Raw genomic sequence first — 22,989 nt, 5'->3', positions numbered from 1 at the left:
TACGTATTTGGTGAGAACAAGGTGACGATGTATTCGATCAGAAATCTTCGACCGTTTTTAAAAACCTTTGACTTCCTTTCCTCAGAGTGAATCTTAAAGGAAAGCCTGATATATAAAAGGAAAAAGTGGAACTGGTTTGGTTGACATTTCACGGGGTGCAACCTCCGAGGCTGCGCGTCATATCATGGGGGCATCACTGCATCTACTTGAAAACCTTTGGAAAAACAACAGTAAAGGTAGTAACCACTGTATTGGCTAACGTTTATTAAACACTGAACCTGGAACTCTTCTAGGCTTTGTATTTATTACCTCATTCAGGTCTTCAAACAATCCCATGAAGTCGGGGCTAGGATTCTGTCACTGTCATGTAGGTGAAAGAATGGAGGGTCACCAGGTGATGGGCCTCATTTGAGTTGACACTGCTGGGCTCAGGCAGAGCCGGGCTGTATGTTATGACATAGATTGGAGGGTCTGTAAGGTCATGCCAATTCTTACGAGTCTCTGATTCTCCCAGGACTGGTGTGTCTGCGTCAGGTCCCAACTAGCCAACCCCTGGAGACATGTAAGCAGAGCAGATGGTGGGTTGAGGGCTGCTACCCGGATTATCTAAAAAGCAATTTAAAAATCTCAGGAGACCGCAAGACGGCTGTTCGCTGGGGAAGCAGCAGGTTGTCCCTTTCTGCGGGCGCAGCGCTAACTGGGCACCGTTCCGTGTTGGCTGTTCTTTCCTGGGGTCTTTCTGAAGCCTGGGTTTCCATGCACGATGCACCAGCAGAGACGACCTATAGGACTTTTAAGCCTCAGTGTCATAGTTCAAAGGATTCAAGACTTCCTATAAGCATTGTCACCCCTTTTGTCCTCTGACTTTGACAGCGCATCGTGGGCTTGTGGTTCGTTGATGCCACAGGAAGTGATGCTTTGTGTTTTGAAGAGCTGAGGTCTACTTCCACTCTTTTGTCTAGAAAGCACCTGGGAGGACAAGGACATGGCATTAGCAGGGTCCTGCTCTGAAAACTTCCATCTCCCCCGCGAGCAGCCAGCTCCTCTTGGAGAAGATGTCTTCCTACTGCAGACCTGTCATCACCACCTTCATTTATTCTTTCTTTTGCTCATTTATGTATTCACTCGTCAACACCTATGCGCCAGTCATGGTGCTAGATACTAGGGACCCAGAAGTGATGAACACGAGACCTTTCCATTGAGCTGCCAACTCCTTGCGGTAGAAACAGACACACATTATTGGGCAGTGTGATTGTGATGAGCATTTGCGAGCTCCTGCTACATGCCAGGCCCTCTGCTGAGCACTTTGCATGATCTTACTTAATCTGCACAGAAACTGAGGCAAGTCCAATCCGCACCCACCTTCTAAAATGGGGAAACTGAGGCCGTAGAAGTTGTGCCAAGCAATATGGGAAGTCTTCTGTGGCAGAATCTGGTTTGCCCTTGGAGAATTCGGGAAAGACTGAGAGTCAAGGATTGGGGTCCCCGCTCCTTTTGAGGTGTCAGATGTTTTAGTCGATCATTGGGTGGTTTGGGGCAGGGAGGGGCTTGAGATAGAGCTGGACAGGAAGCTGGGTTAATATCGCCAAGTTCTCCACAGGGGTTTGCGTCAGTATACAGGGACCACCACATTGTTCGACCAAGAATCCTCTTGTGATTCTGGCTGCTAACTTGCCTCCCAGCACCCTGTGCATTAGGGATTAGCCAGGATTTCGTATGTTCTGTTGCCTCCAAGCTTTGCATTTGCCCCTACGACTGCTAGGAACATCCTTTTTGTCGCAGTGCTCTCCCTGCTCACTCCTGCTCGGGTTTTTTGTCTCTTCTAAGATATCACCTCTCAGGAGACTTTCTTATGGCTTATCCTGGTCAGGAGGCTCCTCCAGGCTTTCCTTTGTCCTACCGCTAGCACTGACCACTTCTCCATTACCTCCAGGGGCCTGACATCCGGGTTCCATCCGTTCCTGGTTCCCAGGCTTGCCTCTCAGGGCTGGCGCAGAGTGGAGCTCAATGAAAGCTTATTGAGAAATAGACGATTTGGGTTGAAATATTTGGACGCTCCCCACCTAGGTATTGAACAATAAAACAGTATTTATTGAGGGTCAACTGTGTAGTCGACACAGTTCTGGATGCCATGTTCATGGTTATGACCTGAGCAAAACAGTCCCTGCTCTCACAGAGCATTGGTCCAGTGGGCGAGACAGTCATTACATCTAAACTCCCTTTTCCAAGTAGCCAGTTCGGTATGAAATACGTGCTATGATGTAAAGTGCAGGTGGCCATAGGAAATATGACAGGAGATGCCTCATTTAGAATGAGGGCTCAGGAGAGATGTCTTGGAGGAAGGAACATTTAAAAGGAGACTTGAAAGTTAATTAAAAAATAGCTAAGTTTGAGTGGGAGGAAAGAGGCTGAACAAAGGGCAGGCATGAGGCCCCAGGAAGGGACAGCTTAGTCCAGGGAATGAAGTAAGGCCACTGCGGCTGCTGGAAGGTGAACTCGAACCAGATTCTCTTAGGTGTTACTGCTTTTGCTCAGACTTTCCCCAAAATAAATATATGTATATATTAGTTAATTATTAATCATCTCTGTCCTTGATAAAGTCTTGAATGAATAGAGAATTTATTCCACTGCAGTATCAGATTGTGTAGCAGCAACACTGTTTCATCAACAGAAGAAGCTAAAGGGCTGTGTATAAGTTTTTGTTACTATGTACCGCCTCTGTTGTTCTTCTAAAGCAAGTATTCATGTATCAGTGCTTAAACCATATTCTCTCTGTGTTTGATTTTAAATTATATTTTTAAAAATTATACTTCTATATATGAATATATATATGAATTGTAGTTTTATATATTAATATATATATGAATTATATATTTTTTAAAAGTACCAGATTCTGCACGGCCTCGTTGCGCCATTGAGGATCTTCCATTGTATCCCATTGGGCGCCTCCCTTTGAGAAGGGAGGCAGCCACACACAATCGAACCTCAGAGTCATTCTTGACACTACTTATGCCTCAGGCAATGCTTTTGACTTTCCTTCACGAGATACCCCAGACCCAACCCAAACCTCTGTCATCTCTGTGCAGATGCCTTTCACTGCCTCTGCCTAGTCTCTGCTTCCTCCCTGTTCCCACTCTTCCCTCTGTGGTTCACACAGCAGCCCGAGGGTCCTTTTAAGACCGAAGCCATGCCACTCTCTCACTTCGTCCCAGCCTACCCTTCCCCCTCCCCGTGTCCTCAAGTCCATTCTCTATGTCTGTGTCTTTATTCCTGTCCTACCCCTAGGTTCTTCAGAACCATTTTTTTCTTTCTAAGATTCCATATATATGTGTTAGCATAGCACAGGGAGACCAGCTCGGTGCTTTGTGACCACCTAGGGGGATGGGATAGGGAGGGTGGGAGGGAGACGCAAGAGGGAGGAGATGTGGGGATATATGTATATGTATAGCTAATTCACTTTGTTATAAAGCAGAAACTAACATGCCATTGTAAAGCAATTATACTCCAATAAAGATGTTAAAAAATAAATAAAGACGGTGATCATCTGCTTACGGGAAAAAAAAAAGACCTAAGCCAGGGAGTGTCACTTCTCTGCCTAAAACTAGTGACTTAACGCCCCATTTCCCTCAGGGCAGCAGCCCGAGTCCTCATGATGGCCTATGAGGCCCTTCCTGACACTCTGGCCACCTGCCTGTTCCTCCAGCATCCTCCCCCCAGCCTGGGGCCTTTGGGGCATCTTCCTCCATCTGGAACGTTCTTCCCTAGTACGTCCGCAAAGCACAACCTCTCGCCTCCATTAAGTCTTTGTTCTTGTCACCTTCTCTCATCACACTTGAAGTCTGCAGCTTCTGCCAATGGGACCCTCTTTTCCCTCATCATCTTTCAACGTACCATGGACGTAACTCATTTGCCGTGTTTTTATTTATTTGATCCTCCCGCTGAAATGTAAGCTGTACAGATGCAGGGATCTTTATCTGTTCCTTTCACTGATGAACCTCAGTGCTTAGGATACTCCCCAACAGTGAGTACCTTCTTCAACTATTCTTCATGGTGCAAACTTTTAAGGGAAAAAAAAAATGCAGGCGCACCTTACAAGAGTCAGTGCAGGTCATTGCGGCGTGGAACTTAAGGAAGAAAAGGTTACTGGTCTCTGAGCATAAAGACGTCATTGCAGTTGCTTCTGAATCTCTTGCCTGCATGTTTGCGAGAATTTGTGGTGTGTGTGCACCCATGTTTGTGAGCATGTATGGTTTTAGTCATGCATGTTTCCAGGTGCACATGCCTGTGGTCATGTGTGCTTACAGTAGTGGACATTCATGGGCACACACACGTCTGTGGCATGCATCGCTGTGGGCATGCATGGTTGCGTGTGTGCATGTCTGTGGGCACATGTGCGCACTTGTTTAAACAAATGGATTAGCAGACATGCCTGAACCCTGTCATGCAGAACCAGGGACTCTGGACTTCGGGGGAGGGACCCTGCTTCTGTCGTTTCTCATGTCCTTCCCGAGTCGTTCTTTAATTATCCGCCTCAATGTGCTAAAAGTGAAGTGTCTGCTGAGTGTCCTGGTCTTCTGCTCAGCCGCGCTCTCAGACGTCTTCTCCTGTCCCAGGGGTTTGCGTGGCTGAGTTCTAAGAACAGTGTGATCACCAGCGGCCCTTTAGAGTCACCTGGAGGACTCTTTGGCACAAACACAGTTTAAAGCATCTTCCTCTCAGATCTGGAAGGAGGCGGTGCCTTTTGGGACCTTGCGGCTGGCGGCGCTCACTCAGAGGTCAAAGCAGGGTTGAACGGACCTGCTGCCCGGGAGAGGAGGAGCTCCGGGGACGGGTCCTTCATCCCTCGGTGGCTGCAGAGGAGACACTTCAAGCCTCTGGCTCTCCGTTTCCTCGTCTGTCACTCACGTCTGGACCCGCACACTGTGGGTCTGGAATTGCATCCTGGCTCTGCCTCTCCGCAGCTGGAGAGAGAGCTGGTGTCATCTCTCTGAGCTCAGTCTGTATTCTGTGTATCATAGAAGAGGCATCTCATGGTGTTCTTGTAGAATCAGATAGGTGAAGACACGTGGAGGTCTTAGCGCCGTGCTCGGCACATTGCAGGCCTTCCCAGTGGGAATCAGTGACAGAGTTAAGTGACAGGCAAAGTGCTTTTCACATCTGCTGGCTTGAGAACACCAAGAACGTCTTAAATAACTTTGCAGCCCCTGCATGTTGAACAGCATCTAGTGCAGGGTAGGGATTTGTGAAAGGTTCACTATAAAACATAATGAAACGGTGCAGAATTAGCACCTTCCCCTTCTCTCCCTTGGGGAGATTAATGCCCTCCCTGCTGAGGGAGGGCTTGAATGACGGACTAAGACATTTATGTTTATGCTTTAGGGGCAGGAAGGGGGCGATGGCAGGGGACGTGGGCCCAATTATGTCTGAGGGCAGACATCTTCAGGAGGTTATTGAAGTGGCCAAATCTTCATTCACTCATTCAATTTATCAGACACCGTTTTCTCCCATTTAAAAAAATCGTGGTAAGCACACATTACAAAAATGTACCTTTTAACCATTTTTTAAGTATACGGTTCTGTGGCTGTCCGTACATTCACGTTGTTGTGTGCCCATCACCACCATCCATCTCCAGAGCAATCTCATCTTATATGTATTATCTGCATATATCTATGTTTGTATACAGATATATGTACACATACATGCACACACACTGATGCAAGCGTTTTAAAGAAGAATAAGATTATATTGTACACAGTGAACACATTTTTTTTTCCAACTGTTTACTCGCAGTTGAATGGATGAATATTTTCTGAGGGGCTCTACAGTCAAAGGCTGAGGGACATGAAAATGCAAAAGTATTGCCAGAGCGATATCGCCAGAATGAGTTGGAGGTCAGGATCCAGAATTCGGTGGGTTCAGGACTGAGTCACTCACTCATCCCCCCAGATGAAGAAGTCAGAGAAGTAGGCCGTAGAAATCAATACGGCACATGTTCTTCTAGCAAGGAGCTCACGGTCTGGGGCCTGGCTTAAGCAGGAGCAATCCAAGTATTCATCCTTTCCTCATCGGTTCTTTGAGGGACTGCTGGGTGCCAGGTGTTGTGCTGGGGTTTTGGCCTGAACAGGAAGGAGCAGGATATTCTTGTCCCTCACAGGGCATGGCCTCACCAGGGAAGGTCCACCTGGAGAGCAAGCATTGGAGATGCAGTGTCACCAGCCGACCCTCTGGAGCCCCAGGCACATAGAGAACAGGGGATGGGTGATGGACGGTACCTTACTCTGCAGGTGTCGGGGGCCAGGGATGGGGAGCCTTTGAGTTGAGTCCTGACAAATGAGGACAGTTGGAGGTGTTTCAGGCTGTCATCCCAAGGAAGGGGAGTGACACCTGCAAAGGTGTTGATGTGCGGAAGAGTAGGAGGCATTCACAACAGCACATTTTATACCAGAAGCAGAGGCCGATGATGTCAGGATAGAGAGCAGACTTGTGGTTGCCAAAGGGGAGGGGGGTGGGGGAGGGATGGGTTGGGAGTTTGGGATGAGCAGACGCAAACTATTACCTGTAGGATGGCTAAACAACAAGGTCCTACTGTAGAGCACAAGGAACTATATTCAATATCCTGGGATAAACCATAGTGGAAAAGAATATGAAAAGGTATGTATATGGATGGATAACTGAATCACTTTGATGTATAGCAGAAATTAACACAACATGGTAGATCAACTGTACTTCAATAAGATAAATTTTAAAAAAAGATGATAGGAGAGAAGAAGAGACATCTGATGCAGAATAAGGAGTCAGAACTTGAGAAAAGGCAGATCCTGTGCAGAGGAATCTGGTCTCAGGTTTAGCTGTCCCAGGCAGGGGTTTGAATTGTCTTTCTTCCACGAACTGGTTTGGAGGCTAATTCCAGAAGGTCCCTGACTATGGGATGTTCCCTTATCTTTCCATGGGTCACTGAGCCCTTTGAGATATCCTGTGATTCAGTAACATTCTGCAATGTTATTTTTTTCTCAAAGTGTTTTTAAGGTTTGTTGAAGGACTGTCATTCTAATATATATATTATATATATATATATATATATATACACACACACACACACACACAATATATATATTATTCTAAAATATATATATATATATATATAAAATTTCTTTCCAAATCCCAACTGTAGAGTTATCTCTTACGGAGGATTGGGAGGTAAGAGTGTCACCACTCACCCTGTTTTATTCGAGGTCATCTCCCTTCCACCATCTTCCTAAAGAAACATCACACAGATATCCAGAAAGCACTACCAGCCCTGTTGCTTTGGGTGTAGCTCAACAACTTTTAAGGCTTCTCATTTCTCCTCTGCTGTATTAGGAGTCCAGTTAAATTGGTTTGGAGGTCAGTGGGCTCCTAACTCCTGCATGGGTGGACTGTACTCAGTGTTCACTTTTGTCTCCTCCCTGCCCCCGTAATAGAAGACCACACACACCTTCACCCCAGGTCTTCACATGTCAGGGTTAATGGCATCACAGTCCAGCTGTTGCCTGAACTCAGGCAGGACAGAGTGGTAGAGAGGATGAGCGTGGTCTCTGCAACCAGATCTGGGTCCAAATCCCAGTTCTACCATGTCACCAGGTGGGCTGGTTTTACCTTGACTTTCAGGTTCATCTCCTGTAAACTGGGTACCTCAGCAGTATGACTGCCAGGGTTGAATGGTGTAATTTATGTGACAGCATCCATCCCAGCGCCCGGCGCCTGTAAGTGCTCTCTGACACCTCTCCATCAACCCTTGCTACTGCAGCACACCCCCTCACCACTCCTCTGCAGCACATGTGACAACATAATCTGAAGTGGCCAGGCTCATTTACCCTCCATACCTTTGCTGGTCTCTTTACCTGGGATGAGAGGTAGATCACCCTTCTTTTTGTCATCTGCTGGTTTCTTTCTGAACTCCTTCTTTCCTTTAAAACTGAGTTCAAATGTTCCTGATTCCTTGAGAGGCAGGTTAAAGAAACAGATTGCAGCAGATGTTAACAGATTTTTCTTGCAGCCCTGAGAGTGTCAGCATCATTCTAATGCTGGAAGCAGAGAGAATTCTGGGCCATCAAGTTTGGCTCACAGAGAAGCAGGTGTCCTCATGGATCTTCCCACCCAGGCTCTGCAGAAATACGAATGTCCCTTATCCTTGCAGACCAAAGGGGTCACTCTTGGACTAAAGTAGGGGGTCATCTGGGCTGCCGGGATGTGGCACCCCAGCCTTGGACCTAGAGCCAGGCAGCCCAAGTGCAAATCCAAGCTTAGATCCCTCCCGCTGAGGATCTCATCAATCAGAAGACCAAGATGACAGTCGTTAGTTGCACCTGTCCTTTGCTCTTTTTCTTGCCAATAAGCAGAAACATGGCTCACAGCCCCAGCTGGAAATTGCAGGGTTGTGTAGAGCACTGCAAAAGGATTCTCCAGCAGATTGGAGCAGGAATTTAGTTTTGGCTTTCAGACTTCAGGTCAGTCTCCTCACTGAACACCTGGACAGAAAGACCTGGAGACATTAGGTGACTTGCCTAAGGTCACATGTGACTCACTGGCAGCAAGGGCTCTAGGACCTTTTGACCACATGACATGGGACTATCCTTTCACCAAGGAATATCCCATCCCAGCCTACCAGGGGGCCTCTGCGTGCTGGTGTCCATCTCAGAGTTCTCATGGGGCTCGCTGCAATTCTGTTGTTTTTCTTTACCCCAACTTCAGCTCAACCTGCTATAAAAGAAGTGGAACCAAGCGAACAAAATCCAGGGCTTTGGGAACACAGCAGGTCACTCAAGTGTAAAGTCTTTTTTTCAAGTTTTCACTCATTTGTCTTCAGTGTGAGGTGATTAAGGATTGACTGTGCTATGCTCAACATTGGAAGACCTTTCTGTAGTGTGGAGTTATGTGGTTCAAAGAATCTGACAAACCTTGATTTTCTTTCTTTCTTTATTTTAAAATTTATTTATTTATTTTTGGCTGTGTTGGGTCTTTGTTGCTGCGCTCGGGCTTTCTCCAGTTGTGGCGAGCGGGGGCTACTCTTCGGTGCTGTGCACGGGCTTCTCATTGCGGTGGCTTCTCTTGCACGGGCTCTAGGCGCGTGGGCTTCAGTAGTTGTGGCACGCGGGCTCAGTAGTTGCTGCACGCAGGCTCTGGAGCGCAGGCTCAGTAGTTGTGGCACACAGGCTTAGCTGCTCCGCGGCATGTGGGATCTTCCCGGACCAGGGCTTGAACCCGTGTCGCCTGCACTGGCAGGCGGATTCTTAACCACTGCGCCACCAGGGAAGTCCCTGACAAAACTTGATTTTAAATCCCAGCTCTGCTGCTTCTTTGCTGTGTGGCCTTGGGGAAGTCAGTCAACCTGTCTGAACCTCTTTCCTCATCTGTAATCTCAGATAATGACTACTTTTAGACCTGCTTTTAAAAGGAAGTGAAACTGTTTTCTGTCATCCTGAAGATAGTAGGACCATTTTATTTCTTGAGAACTTAAATCATAAAGTAAACTATTTGGGGTTTGCACATTGTAGATGAAAATCACGCAAAGATCCTTAATTAGTACCCTGTACGCCTGAGTCAAATGGCAAAATGCATACCAGCGAGGCATGCAATATATATATATACACAGTGTGTTTATGATTTATGTCATTCATTTCTCAGCTCTTTATGTTTTAGTGACTCTGTGAAGTCAGCAAACATTTCTTAGCACCCACTGTGCGTGACATGCCAAGGACACAGGAGAAAAAATGACAGATTTATTGAGAAGGGCTGACAGCTCACTCTGGAGATGATTGATTGCCTGAAACTTGGGAGCTTCCAGGATACAAGTCTTGCTAAGAAAAAGTGGGGTGGGGAGAGAACATGGGCTTTGAGGATGGGCGGAGCGGTTCTCAATCCCCGCTCAGCTCATTATGAGCAGCGGAGCCTTGGGAACGCCACTTAGCCTCTGTGAACCTGTTTCCTTTATTAATAAAATGAAGCTGACCATAGCTAGGTGGTTCACTGACGCCTAGAGGGAAGGTGTCCTCTTGGACTGAGCAGTGGCACACGGCAGGGTCAGTGCTCGGTAGCTAGAAGTTGTGCTCATTGCCTTTGGACAGGGCAGCACCTTCCAGCAGGACAGTGTTGAGGATTGCGACCGTGCAGTAGGTTCTCTCCTGTGTCATCTGCAGATTCAGAGATGCCTGGAGCGTCCCTGCTTCTTCCCTGTAGGCCCTGCCCTTGCAGATGTTGGTTGGGTGTTTGCCTTGCCCAGTCTTCAAGGGCAAGGGGGACACCGGAAGTGGTGGATTGCTATCCCAAGACAGTTGACATTGCCCTGAACTGCATACACCAGCAGCCGGAGCTTTGAACTCAAGGAACCTTGATTACAGATTAAGGGAAAAACGTAAGAAAAGGCAACTGATAGTAAAATTGAGCAGCCGGTGCTGGCTGCAGAAACAAGAGCAGATGCCTCGGCTTTATAGTCAGAGAGGTGGCGGGGTTGAGGGTGATTGGTGGTAGGGAGGGAGAGACAGAGAGAGAGAGAGAGAGAGAGAGAGAGAGAGAGAGAGAGAGAGAGAGAGAGAGGTTGGAGAGTTTGCTTAGGGAGAGATTGAGCAAACACAGCCCATCAAAGAGCAGTCTATTTACCCACCAGGGTGAGGGGCATCTCCGGTTCAAGCTAGCCTTCCTGGGTTCAGTTCGTCACAGCTTTATTAAGCTGCCTCTGAATTCTGCTCTTAAACATCTGACATTCTTTTCCCTTTTGTCTATTTGTTCAATTCACTTGACATTTAGATAGTGTCATCTGTCTGTTAACCTTCCTGACCCAGGTCTTCTTCCTTACACTGAGCCCAGGGCTTGTCCAGACCTGCTAATCATGTTTGTATTAACAGTCACAACTACGGCCAGAGTGCAGAGCCTTGGCTGGACATGGGACTGTCTTCTTCACACCCACTGCCTCTTCTGAGCCTCACAGCCAACCCGAGAGGCAAACCTCCCGCTTTTCCAAGTCTTTCCGACCCTGAGTCCTTGCTTTCTACCCCACTCCTCACTGCCAGCTGGCGGGGAGTTCTCCAGTGACAGTTGGCCTCACAGAATGATCTTTTGGTTTCAAACGCCTCCCCCATTGTAATTACAGAGCACATCTCTTAGTCAAATGGAGCTAAGGGACTTCTTTATTGTGGTTCCGTCTGAACAGTTTTGCAGAAGTAAGGATTTGATGGATGAGGAAATGGACATCTCTACGCAGACAAGGAAATCCCTTGAAATCTCCAGAATGCCTTCAAGCTCCTGTTAGTTTTTATATCAAAAGGCAATTAAGAGGCATAGCAGCTGAGGGAAGACAGTTAACCAAGGTGGTGATGATGTATTTTCTTTTTTTAAAAAAATTTTATTTTTTATTTTTAGTTGCGTTGGGTGTTCGTTGCCGCGCGCGGGCTTTCTCTAGCTGCGGCGAGCGGGGGCTATTCTTCGTTGCGGTGCGTGGGCTTCTCATTGCGGTGGCTTCTCTTGTTTCGGAGCACGGGCTCTAGGCACATGGGCTTCAGTAGTTGTGGCACGCGGGTTCAGTAGTTGTGGCTTGCGGGCTCTAGAGCGCAGGCTCAGTAGTTGTGGAGCATGGACTTAGTTGATCCGCGGCATGTGGGATCTTCCGGGACCAGGGCTCGAACCCGTGTCCCCTGCATTGTCAGGTGGATTCTTAACCACTGTGCCACCAGGGAAGCCCAATGGTGTCTTTTCAAAAGAGACACGTTCTGATGGAAAGGGCTGGAAACTGGTCAGGGATTCTTTCTCCGAGAACAGTTGGCAAGTGTGTTTATTTGTCTATCTCTGTCTATACATCCATCATCTGTCAAGCTGTTTTTAATGCAAGTTTAGTACCCACTTACCCTTCGTCATAACCCATGCATGATATATGACTCACAGCAGATTACTTGTGTTTTTTCAGAACGGAAGCAGGGTAGCAGGTGACATCGTCCAAAACGATGTTTGAAGCATCTTGTATTTTCTGAGTGCACACGGTGTGCCGGCACCTTTCATACATTATCACATTTATTCTTACAACAGACCTGCCAGAGGGGTGTTGCTACACATCTTTGACCAATGAAGAAACTGAGGCTCAGAGGTGAAATAATTTTCCTAATGTCACACCCCTGGCAGGTGGCAGCGCCAGGATTCACACCCAGGTTGGACTCCAAAGATTGTTCATTCCCAGTGTAGCACAATGCCTTCCACAAAACTATCTTCATTAAAATGATAATGGTAATAATTACATTAATTCAGCTGGTAATTATTAAAGACTTCTTTTGTGCTGTGCTAAACTTTTTTTATGTCACCCTCAGGCAACACTATGAGTTGGGTCTAATTGTTTATCTACACATTACAAGAGAGGAAATGGTAGCTCAGGAATGTTAAATAACTTTCCTAAGGTCACACAGCTGGGAGGTGATGAATGTGGGACTTAAACCAAGCTCTGTTTGATTTCACAGTCGGTACCTTTAACCACGCCACTTACACGCTCTGGGTGGTGGAGGAGGGCTATCTTGGGCCATCTGTTTATATAGTAGCAGATATTAGAGTAAATTATTTCGGAAATATCTGTTTGTAGTTCCTCATTCCCTATCCTGCATTCTAGCCAGACTTAGCTCCCCACTCTTCCCATATGCGCTCTCCAGGAACCACCCCTCTGCAGGTCTCCAAGCCGCTCTTCCACCTTAAAATTTCATTGCATCTTCCCAGCATGGCCAAGACCTACCCATTCTTCAAGGGTGAGCCGAGATGGCGCTAAGCTTCATCAGTACTAACCTACACTTGTGAAATGGGTCAAAGCCTAAAGAGGTCAGGTGAACTCACGTGCGGCCATATGCAACGTGAACACAATTCCATTATAGAGCACCCCTGTCTGCCAGGATCTCAATCATGCTCTGGGTCAAAGCCTGCGCTCTAATACCAAAGAAGCACACTGTGATTCTGCGGAACATGGGTCCAGCCTTGTTACCCGGAGACCAGCATTATAAGGAGGACCTGCTGAAGATGGGTGACATTCAAGATACTGCCTTCTGCTCTAGCCACTGTGCTGTCTTCACTGGCCTTGACTCTTAGCTCCCACTTCTGTTTCTTGACATGTGAGGTCTCTCCTGTATGCTGTGCTCCTTTTAAGGACCAGTTTTAATTCACTTCTGCCTTGGATGGACCCCTGCATCCTACTGAAAGCAACATCTCCCAATCTGAGCTAACCTTGCCCTTTACCTCATCCTCTCGGAAACTGAGAGCCTCCTTATGAAGAGAATTATTGTTTGCGACGTCGGCTTTCATCTCTGCTAGACTGTAAGCTCCTCGAGGACAGGGGCCATTTTATCATCCATCTCTGGGTCCTCAGCCCCTATCTTGATGCCTTGTACCTGGCTTTGGTCAATTGACCATAAGTGAGTAGGAAGAATATGAATAAAGTGTACAGAAAACTTGCAACGCCTTTTTCCATTATCATCACGGCATGGCTTCTTGTTTGGGCTCTTCATGCTATTATGAGTCATCATTGGACCCCACTTACATTTGCTGGTGACCAGTATATATATGAGTTGACCTTAACTGGAAGAATATATATATATATTTTATCTTTGGAGTTATATAGCTGTGAGCTTGCATCCTAGTACTAGTTATAAGCTGTAAGTCTATGAGCATATAGTTTCATTTTTTTGAGCTTCAGTTTCCTCAAAGGAATAGTGGAGGAGATAATGATCATTTATGAGTACTGTCCAGGTAGAACGTGCCATTGTATGGAAAACGCCTGGTACGGTGCCTGAGTCAGCTTGGCTTGTAAGAACGGGTGGCTTCCTTTATTCTCGCTGTGATATTGTGGTTGTTACTGTTAATATTTATGAAGTATCCAAAGCAACGATAAGATAATTTGCTCATCTATGTATACAAGATATTATCAGTTAATACCAACATATATCCTAGAATTCAATTATGTCCAAATATATCGGTACGATGGGTTGGAAAATGCACCAAAGTGAGCAGTCTTGTGTTCTAGTGCGGACTCTGCAAACTAGCTTGGTGGGCTCGGGGATCACCTTCCGATTTGCTGAATCTACTTCCCAATGGCAACATCTAGATAAGCCACTATTTTAATGATTACAATTATAGTTTGAAAAGGAATTGGTGCCTCCCACGTCTCATGCACTGTGCCAGGCACTCTCCCTGTAGGGTCCCCTTTGTTCCTCATGACCATTGATTTTTAAGATGAGGAAACCAAAGCCCAGAGAGGTCAAATGAATTGCTCAAGGTCACGCACCTCGTAAGAGGTGAGTTGGTATTTAACACCTGGTCTGTGTGAGGTACAAGCCACAGCTCTGAGGTTCCACCACGTGGTTTCATTCCGTGCCTCTGGTCCCTGTACACAAAAGACCTGTGAGTTGTGTTTGCTCCCCAACCCTGCCCCCAGCCTCTGACATCTTGGACCTCGTTGCTGGATCAGGTCTTGCCCATGAGAAAAAGTCTCTCTGCAGATACCCTCGGCCCAGTGTGATATTGCACAGCACATTTTCTGGTCTGCGGTTTTAAATCACCCATGTCATTTAAAGCTGTGTGAGAAGCTTGAAAGCCTGCTTCTACCCAACGTCATTTAATCCACGCGACACAAATGTGAAGAAAATAAAATGCTGCCTGCCGTCAAAAAGAGAACCTATACCCGTCGAGTACGCACCGGTGCCGGGCATCTCTGATGACATCCCGTCCCACATTGGCTCTCGAGAGGGAACCTTCATTTTACCTGCAGATGGTGCTTTTCTGGGTGACATAGAGACTGGCGCTGGCAACACTGACACATGGCCACTCACGCACATTAGAACCCCCATGTGGGTTGACTCGTTAGGTAGGAACAACAGGTCCAGTGGCCAGTGTGAATGAAAACGGCAGCGGGAGATGCCAGGATGGGGAAGCACGTTTGTTTCAGTGTTCCAGCGGCTCTGCAACCTCGTTTTTGGTAGATAGCATTTGCAACTAGGCTACTTGTGTTGCGGCTTCGAGTTCCTTAAGTGGCCTGCTTTTATGAACAGGAGCATTTGTTTGTGAGCCTATTTGGGGTGATACGTAAAAATAACAATAGCAAAAATAATACCCGTGATTTACTGCAGTCCACTGTTGCTCTGCACCTTGGCTTTTATTTCTTTCGATATCAACTCTGGAAGGGAACTGATAGCCCCTTTGCAAATGAGAAAACTGAAGTTCAGAGAGTTTAAATTGTCTTCAGTCACACAAAAACATCGTTATCGCGGCTGTAGTTTGGTTTTGGTTTTTAATGTGAATAAGAAGAGGTGAAAATAGGGGAGGAATTATAGATATTTCGTTCTGACTTGCAAGTCTGTATTCAAAGGGCACCCATCTTGTGAAGGTCATTCTTCTTCCAGCTCGTAGGAGAATTATCCCAGGAACCTAACTGGTATAGCTTTATTCACTGAGGTGTCTCTGAGCAGTAAGATAGATTTTTCCAGAAGCCTCGGCAGTTTGAGTCCCACCCAACGGTGACTTTCTTGGAATTTTTCCAAAGTGCTCGCTTCTTTACTCTGTTCAGGTTTCAGATTCCCTTTCTTTAAAAGAATGGAGTGGTGATGGTACCAAGAGGAGGGGGCAGCAGTGGTGCGCTGATGAATGTTTAAAACTGGCTCCAAAGGAAAAAAAGAGTCGAAACACTGGTCAATTTCCCTGATGCATATATACCCATCATGGCCAATTTCAAGCTACCAACTTGAAGGCAAAGAACCTGAAGTTTTGCAGTATTGACACACCACCGCCTGGTAGGGGATGTGCCGCTTAAACATGCAATAACTCTGTAAATGGGTTTCTGTAGACATTTGATTTAAAAACAGTTGGAGGGCTTCCCTGGTGGCGCAGTGGTTGAGAGTCCGCCTGCCAATGCAGGGGACACGGGTTCGAGCCCTGGTCTGGGAAGATCCCACATGCCGCGGAGCAACTGGGCCCGTGAGCCACAATTACTGAGCCTGCGCGTCTGGAGCCTGTGCTCCGCAACAAGAGAGGCCGCGATAGTGAGAGGCCCGCGCACCGCGATGAAGAGTGGCCCCCGCTTGCCACAACTAGAGAAAGCCCTCGCACGGAAACGAAGACCCAACACAGCCATAAATAAATAAATAAAGCAAACTGTCAACAAGTAAAAATAAATAAACACTATTATATTTAAAAAAAAACAGTTTGAACGCATGTTTATTAAGTAACCACAACTCAGTTTTGCCATTAGTGGTGTGTGTGTGTGTGTGTGTGTGTGTGTGTGTGTATGTGTGTGTGTGTGGTGTGTTGTCCACACACCCTGTTGGAGAATGACAGTGAGTTAGGTTCAGCTACACAAAGAGATCCCTCTTCCTCCAGGAGGTAGCTTTAAACTCTGGTGGACCAAAACTGTCGCTTTGTTTCTACTAAAAAGTCCAACTTGGAATCTTAGATTTTAATGGCTTAATGCGTGGTAAAGCTAAGCTCTCCACTGCCAAGAGAAAGTCAGGGAGAGAAGTCAGATTGCCTCTGTCACGTCTTCTGAGTTTTTTCCCATAGAAAATATGGCCCCAGGACGGTCTGGAATCAGATTCCATCAGGAAAGATTGTGTTTGGCTTCAGACGTGTGACCAACCCTGACTTAAATACCACAGGGTGTCACAAGAAATCCAGACGCAGACAGCATCACTGCGCCACTGATGACACCAGGGATGCAGACTTCTGTGTTTCTGATCCACCATCCTTTCCACACGGCTTTCGTCCCCACAGCTGAAAGGTGGCTGCTTTAACATCCACTCCTGTTTTCTCTCTGTGCCAAGTCAGAGAAGGGACACACAACCCAAAGGTCATACACCTGAGGCTGCTTCTTCCAAAGCTTTCTGCTTTGCTCCATCTGACAATGTATGCTTTTCTCGCCATAACCAGGAGAGGATCTTAAGATCTCTCCTGGCTGCAAGGGACTCCAGAGGGAGAGTATTTTTTTTTTTTTTTTGGCATTACGCGGGCCTCTCACTGTTGTGGCCTCTCCCACTGCGGAGCACAGGCTCCGGACGCACAGGCTCAGCGGCCATGGCTCACGGGCCCAGCCGCTCCGCGGCATGTGGGATCCTCCCGGACCGGGGCACGAACCCGCGTCCCCTGCATCGGCAGGCGGACTCTCAACCAGGGAAGCCCCTGGGAGAGTATTCTTGAGTGCACACTGCTTTCCCTGACAAAGTCTGTTATTTATTTATTTATTGTAAGGAAGGAGGGAATTATGGATGCGTAGCAGACAGTTCACAATATGATTGCCACACAGACCCTTCTGGATCAGCAGGGAGCTGGGGATACAGGAACGAGGAGCGTGCTCAGAGTAAACGTCAGTGGAATCTGACTCAATTGTTATAATCGTTGTTTTGATGCTGTTGAAGTATCCAGACAAATTTTGCTAAAATATTAAAGTGGACTTTTCTTGAAAAAGTATCTCATTATTTGCTACCGAAGCCAGTAAATTCCAGCAAATGGATCGTAGTCCTGTCATGGTGGGTGGATACTGTGAGAACAGATGAATCAGTCTATGAGTGTGTAGTGAAAATATATTGGTCATTTCCTGGGTCTTTTTTTTTTTTACTGTTGTTAATTTTTTGGAACATCGAGCCCCTCTTAGTGGCAAGACTTCCTTTGTTTCCCTGCTAGGCCAGAGAGTTTCACCCCCAAATCAGTGGGTCTTCCACTTTCAGGTTGGGTTACACAGCCATTAACAGGTGGAGTTTAAGAACTCACATTCTTAACCACTATGCTATATTGCCCCTGAAGACTCAAAGAAAGATGATGTTTTCCAGCCATATGGGCAAAGCCATATCATAGTAGAGCACTACATCTTGTGTCCGCCACTTTGTATTATCATGCAGTATGTGCCCCAGGCATCTCTGAAGCTTGTCCCACCCAGACCCTCACCTTTCCCCCAGTTTCACCCCAGCTGTGAGGTTGGAGGATAGATAGGGATGGTGTTTAGGGGAGGATGTCTATTTCACACACATCATACACCAGTATTTTATCTTTAATGGAATATGGGGGTTGAGAATCATACCCAGGGCTTTCCATGCACTGCCCTGTACATACCTCATGACAGGTCTGTGAGGTCATTACAGGTGTCATCACCCATGAGGAAAGGGGCTCAGAGAAGGAAAGTTATTGTCTCCATTTGCCTGCTGGGCTCTGGATCCTAGGCGTTTTGACTCCAGACTCTGTTGACCTTTCCACAAACACAGTGATTTGTATTTTAGGTCATGTCAAATGTCCCTGGGTCCCAGAGTGGTGGTTTCATAATATGTCTGATATAAAAGTGGTTATGACAAAATGCCATAGATCTCTGTATTCCCATTATAGAATAGGATTTCTAGTTTTATTAGTATTAAAAGAATTGCTTGTGGATTCTGAGTCACACAGTTTTAGATGTTGGGATTGGATTGTATATACCCGTGGTTTGAGGGAATTCCTCTTATTGGAATTTTCATTCATTCATACATTCCTCTGGCACTAAATGAATGTCAGCTGTGTGTCAGCACCATGTTAGTTGCTGGAAATACAAAGATGAATAGGGTGTGGCTTCTTCAGCAGCTGGTGGTGATGGATATCTCTATAGTCAACTGAGAACTAATGTTTATGAGATGCTTTTCTCTCCTTAGTGCAGTGCTCTTAGTAAGAGCTCTAAGGGACACAGAAGTGAAAAGTATCATTCTTGTTCTCACTGTGTTTTTGAGAAAACAGGGGGAAATACATTAGTGGTCAGAATGAGTGGGGTTGGGCTTCTGGGGATAAAAAGGTGATGGGGAAATTGAGGTGAGCTTATGAAGGTTGAAGCAGCAGGCTTTGCCATCATATGAGTGTACAACCATTTATTTAATCTTTCTTTGTTGTTCTGATTTTTCATTATTATAAAATCACACACACACACTTTTAAAGTTAGATTCCTAGGATAGCACTATTGGGTCAAGGAAAATAAACATTTGAGATTCTTGCCAAATTGCTTTCCGGAAAGGCTGTCGTGATTTTTCATTTCTACCAACAGTGTAGAAAAGTACAGCTCTCATTGTACTTAAAATACTTTTTTTTGTTGATTAGCAACTGTAATTCCATCTGCAACCTTAATTCTTGTTTCACAGGTTCTGAAGATTAGGATGTAGATATCTTTGGAAGGGACATTATTCTACCTGCCATATTAGGTAAAGGGCATATAGTTCAGTGGATGGAAGCCAATAGAGGATGACTATTTTATTATCACTTCCCAAAAGGGGTTCTGTGGAAATCTAGACTCTTCAAGCATACCAGCACATTGTCTGAAGTTTTCCACTTCCTGGTCTTAACTTCTCCGTTCCTTCTGACTGGTACTCATCCCCCATATTCTCCTACCACTTGTTCGTTCTCCAAGGATTTGAGCCAACTGCTCCCTTCTTCATGGTGTCTTCCTTGAGTCACCACAGCTGGAAAAAGGTGGCTTTAAGATGGTTAAAGGATATCTATTTGAAGCAGTAAGGTTATTCTAGGAGATGCACTAACATTCTTTACCAAATATGTGAACTCGGACAAATTCTTTCATCTCTAGGGTTAGTTTTCTAATTTAAAGATGGAAGTCATGGTGAGTGCATCACAGATTTTTCTGAAGGGATCAAACAGTATCATGTATATCATATATGACATGGTTTATGAATTTATGACCTGGCAGGACCTTCATGTCAGACAAAAGAGAATTGCTAAAGGGGTTTAAACATTCTGTGTAATCAAGCCAGAAGCCAAATGGACCAACCTAATTGAAACTTATTTCTTTCAACATATGCCTGTAAAGCATCTGAAGTGCAAGATGACTAGTTCTTTGAAATAAGGTTCAGTAGCACCAGTGCTTTTAAAGAGGAAGAATTCAGACAGTGCTTGGAGTTGGTTATAAAAGTGTTATAATTATGCAATGAAATGTGATTCCTATGAGATGTAACAGGCAAAAACAAATTAGTATTATTTCTGGATGTTGAACCTCGTTGCCCTTTGCTAGCTTAACTACTTTAGCTAAGTAGTTAGATACCTCCAATGACTCAACGTCTTCTTTGGTTGACACTTGAGATGATGCTTTCTTTTACAAAGGCTTTATGGAGGGTCAAGCAAGATTGCATACATGGAAGTTCCTAGAACAGATCCTAGCTCAGAGATGCTTAATAAATCTTGAGTATACCTGCAACTGCTTCCAGCACAGTCTGATAGGAAAGTGATTGCCTCTGGCAATGAATGACCTATTTTATGTTCGGAGAGGAAGCCATTAGAATATTACAACTGCTGGTGGTGCAATTTGCGCCTCTTCCTTTGATGATGAGATTATTGAAATGCGCTGGTCTTTTATTATGGAAACACAGACAGCGACATCTTGTATTTATATAAATCAGAGTTGGCCAGTTATTGGCCCATGGAGACTTAGCCTGAAAATGTGCTTTATCTTGTCAACACAGTGCTTTATTGTTAACGCCGTGGCCATAGTTGCTGCTGCTAATTGTTTTTGCTGTTACTCTTGTCATTATCATTGATTTATGAACCAACGTTTAAAAATTTAAAGACGTTTTATTGAAAATCCAAATTTCTGTCTTCTCTTGAAACACGGAAAGATCTAGCATTGCCTAGCCAACATTTCTGCACAGTGGTACTTAGCTACTGCCAAGTGGCAGCTGTCTCCGATAGGCAGTGCAGGGACCTTCTACTCTGCCTCAGCCTCCCTCTCACGGATGACGGTGTCCATGGTTATTTGTTATTGTGTTTCCCCTGTAAATTTCATGATGGTAGTAAACGTTCAGCTTATGTGAATGGTTCCCTTATGTGGAGACCCTATGGGGAGCCTGGATCTCCACCCTCCACACAGCAGTCACAAGGGCACAAATATGTTATGTTCCTGGGAACCTCCGGTCACATTTTTATCCACTGATCAATACATAAGCCTGTTATAGGTGTGTTTCTGTTTAAAGGCATATATATATATTCATCTGGCTCTGGTTCATTGACATTGAACTCATGACTGACAGCAGTGTAACTCATACCAGAACAAAGCCTGTCTAACACACTGTTTTCTGTGTGAGGCACATCACAGCCTTCTTGCTTTTCGGAACACATTAGACAGGACTTTACCTCTGCACTCAGAGGCCATTTTACATATCAAAAATAAGCTCCAACCAAAAAGCCTGCTTTCTGTAGGGAAAGGACCAGGAAGGAAGCAGCCTAGCAAGACAGAAACATTTTGACAATAGTTGTTCTGCCCTAGCCAAGCAACACAGGAAAAACAGTGGCTTCACCTCCACCCACACCAGCAAAGGCCAAGTGCGAGCCTAGATGTCCACCACTGCCAAGCTGTAACAAGCCACACCTTCCCCCCACCTGGCAAGAGCAGGTCTCCAGTAGGGAGCTAGATTTTCACTACTAGTGGGTGGTGACGAGAACTCCACCTAGCCTGGTTTACGTGGACACCCTCTGGGGAGCCTGGATCTCTACCCTGACATAGCAGTCACAAAGGCACAGATATCCCCAAGAGATCTTTGACAAAGTTTCAAAAGCAATTCTATAAAGCCTTTCCAATAAACGGTCCTGAAGCAACTCGACATCCACAGGCCAAAAGAAAACAAAACAAAAATTCAACTTAAATCTCAGTCCTCATATAAAAATTCACTCCAAGTCAATCACAGACTTAAATGCAAAATATAAAACTTTTAGGGAAAAAAAATAGAGGCAAGCTTTGGGATCCAGAGCTAAGCAGAGAGTTTTTTAAAACTGGACACTAAACGCGTGATCCATTAAAAAATGGATAAATTCAACTTCGTCAAGATTAAAAACTTCTGTTCTGTAAAATGTGTTCCAGAGGGGATTAAAAGGTGAGCTACAGGGAGGGTATATGTGGTATACGAGGCAAAAGAGAAAATGCAGAAAACTCACCATCATGTCTTTCCTTGGACCTCGAGGTCCCTAGACTGTTTGCTTTCTTTTTCACCTTTAAGAATCTTCTTTTGTTTGTTTTCTATATACTGTCTAGAGTTTTTAGCTGTACTTAGTGGGGATAGAAAAAAGTATGTCTACTCCATTTTTCCTGGAAGCAGAAGTCATGACGAGTCCCTTTTCTTTCTTTTGTTTTTTTTAAATCCTCATTCTACAGATACAAGAACAAGTTCAGAGAAGTTGTGTGATGTACTCAAAGTCACACAGCTCTCAAATGATGTCACCCAAGCTACATAAGTGCCGTGCCAGTGCTCTTTGCTCTGCATCTCCTTGGATCACCATGTACATATAGACATGTCAACAGAAACATTCTCCAAGTGTATTCACAGTGCAACAGAGTCCATAGCAAAATAGCTCCCAGCTGTGAGTTCAATGAGCCGTGAGAGACTGTTGTGTTCATGGTCTATTTTACTTCCATTTCACTTGGTTTTATTCACGTTCTGTTACACAATGGTTTTGAAATCAGTGGAAGGGGAGAACAATTATGAGGCCAGAAATGTTCCCAAGTGCTTGCAAACAAAAGGATCATTGATTGCAAAGCACAGAACTTCAAAAAGTGCTTCTGCACATGTGGCAAAAGAAGACAGTTGAGAGAGTTTGCTGACAGTGTGAGAACCTGCACGATATTCTGAAATGACCGAATCTGGAAATGCGGGTGACGTAATAAAAACAAAGGCACAGAAATACACTGGTAAAAATGTTTGTCAATATCCCCAGGATTAGCAGTTCAGCTGCCAGTGTTTCTAAAGGAAATGTTTGTCTGTGTTGCAACATGATAGCAATTCAATTTGTGTATGGATTGTTCACCATGCATTAAACTTCCTATTTTTCTGTAAAATGGACTTTTTTGAGTGAAGAAAAATCACACCCCTAATGTACCTGTGCTATATGACCTATCTTTTCCTTTTTCCTATTTCCGTCACTACCAACCTCTTATGTGTTTCCTACGATCTCAGGTGTCTTCAGCTTGGCCCATCCCATCCCTTTCTCACTATGCTAACA

The 22,989-nt window shown here is 45.4% G+C and overlaps 1 protein-coding gene across 1 annotated transcript in view; it reads left to right on the top strand.

Moving 5' to 3' along the window:
* Window positions 1-22,989, top strand: part of FAM135B (family with sequence similarity 135 member B) — a 160,648-nt gene that overhangs the window by 13,843 nt on the left and 123,816 nt on the right.

The sequence above is a fragment of the Lagenorhynchus albirostris genome, chromosome 17, assembly GCF_949774975.1.
Source record: "Lagenorhynchus albirostris chromosome 17, mLagAlb1.1, whole genome shotgun sequence".
NCBI classification, from domain to species: Eukaryota; Metazoa; Chordata; class Mammalia; order Artiodactyla; family Delphinidae; genus Lagenorhynchus; species Lagenorhynchus albirostris.
The sequence above is the reverse complement of the archived record's forward strand: the minus strand, read 5'-3'. Positions and strand labels throughout refer to the sequence as shown.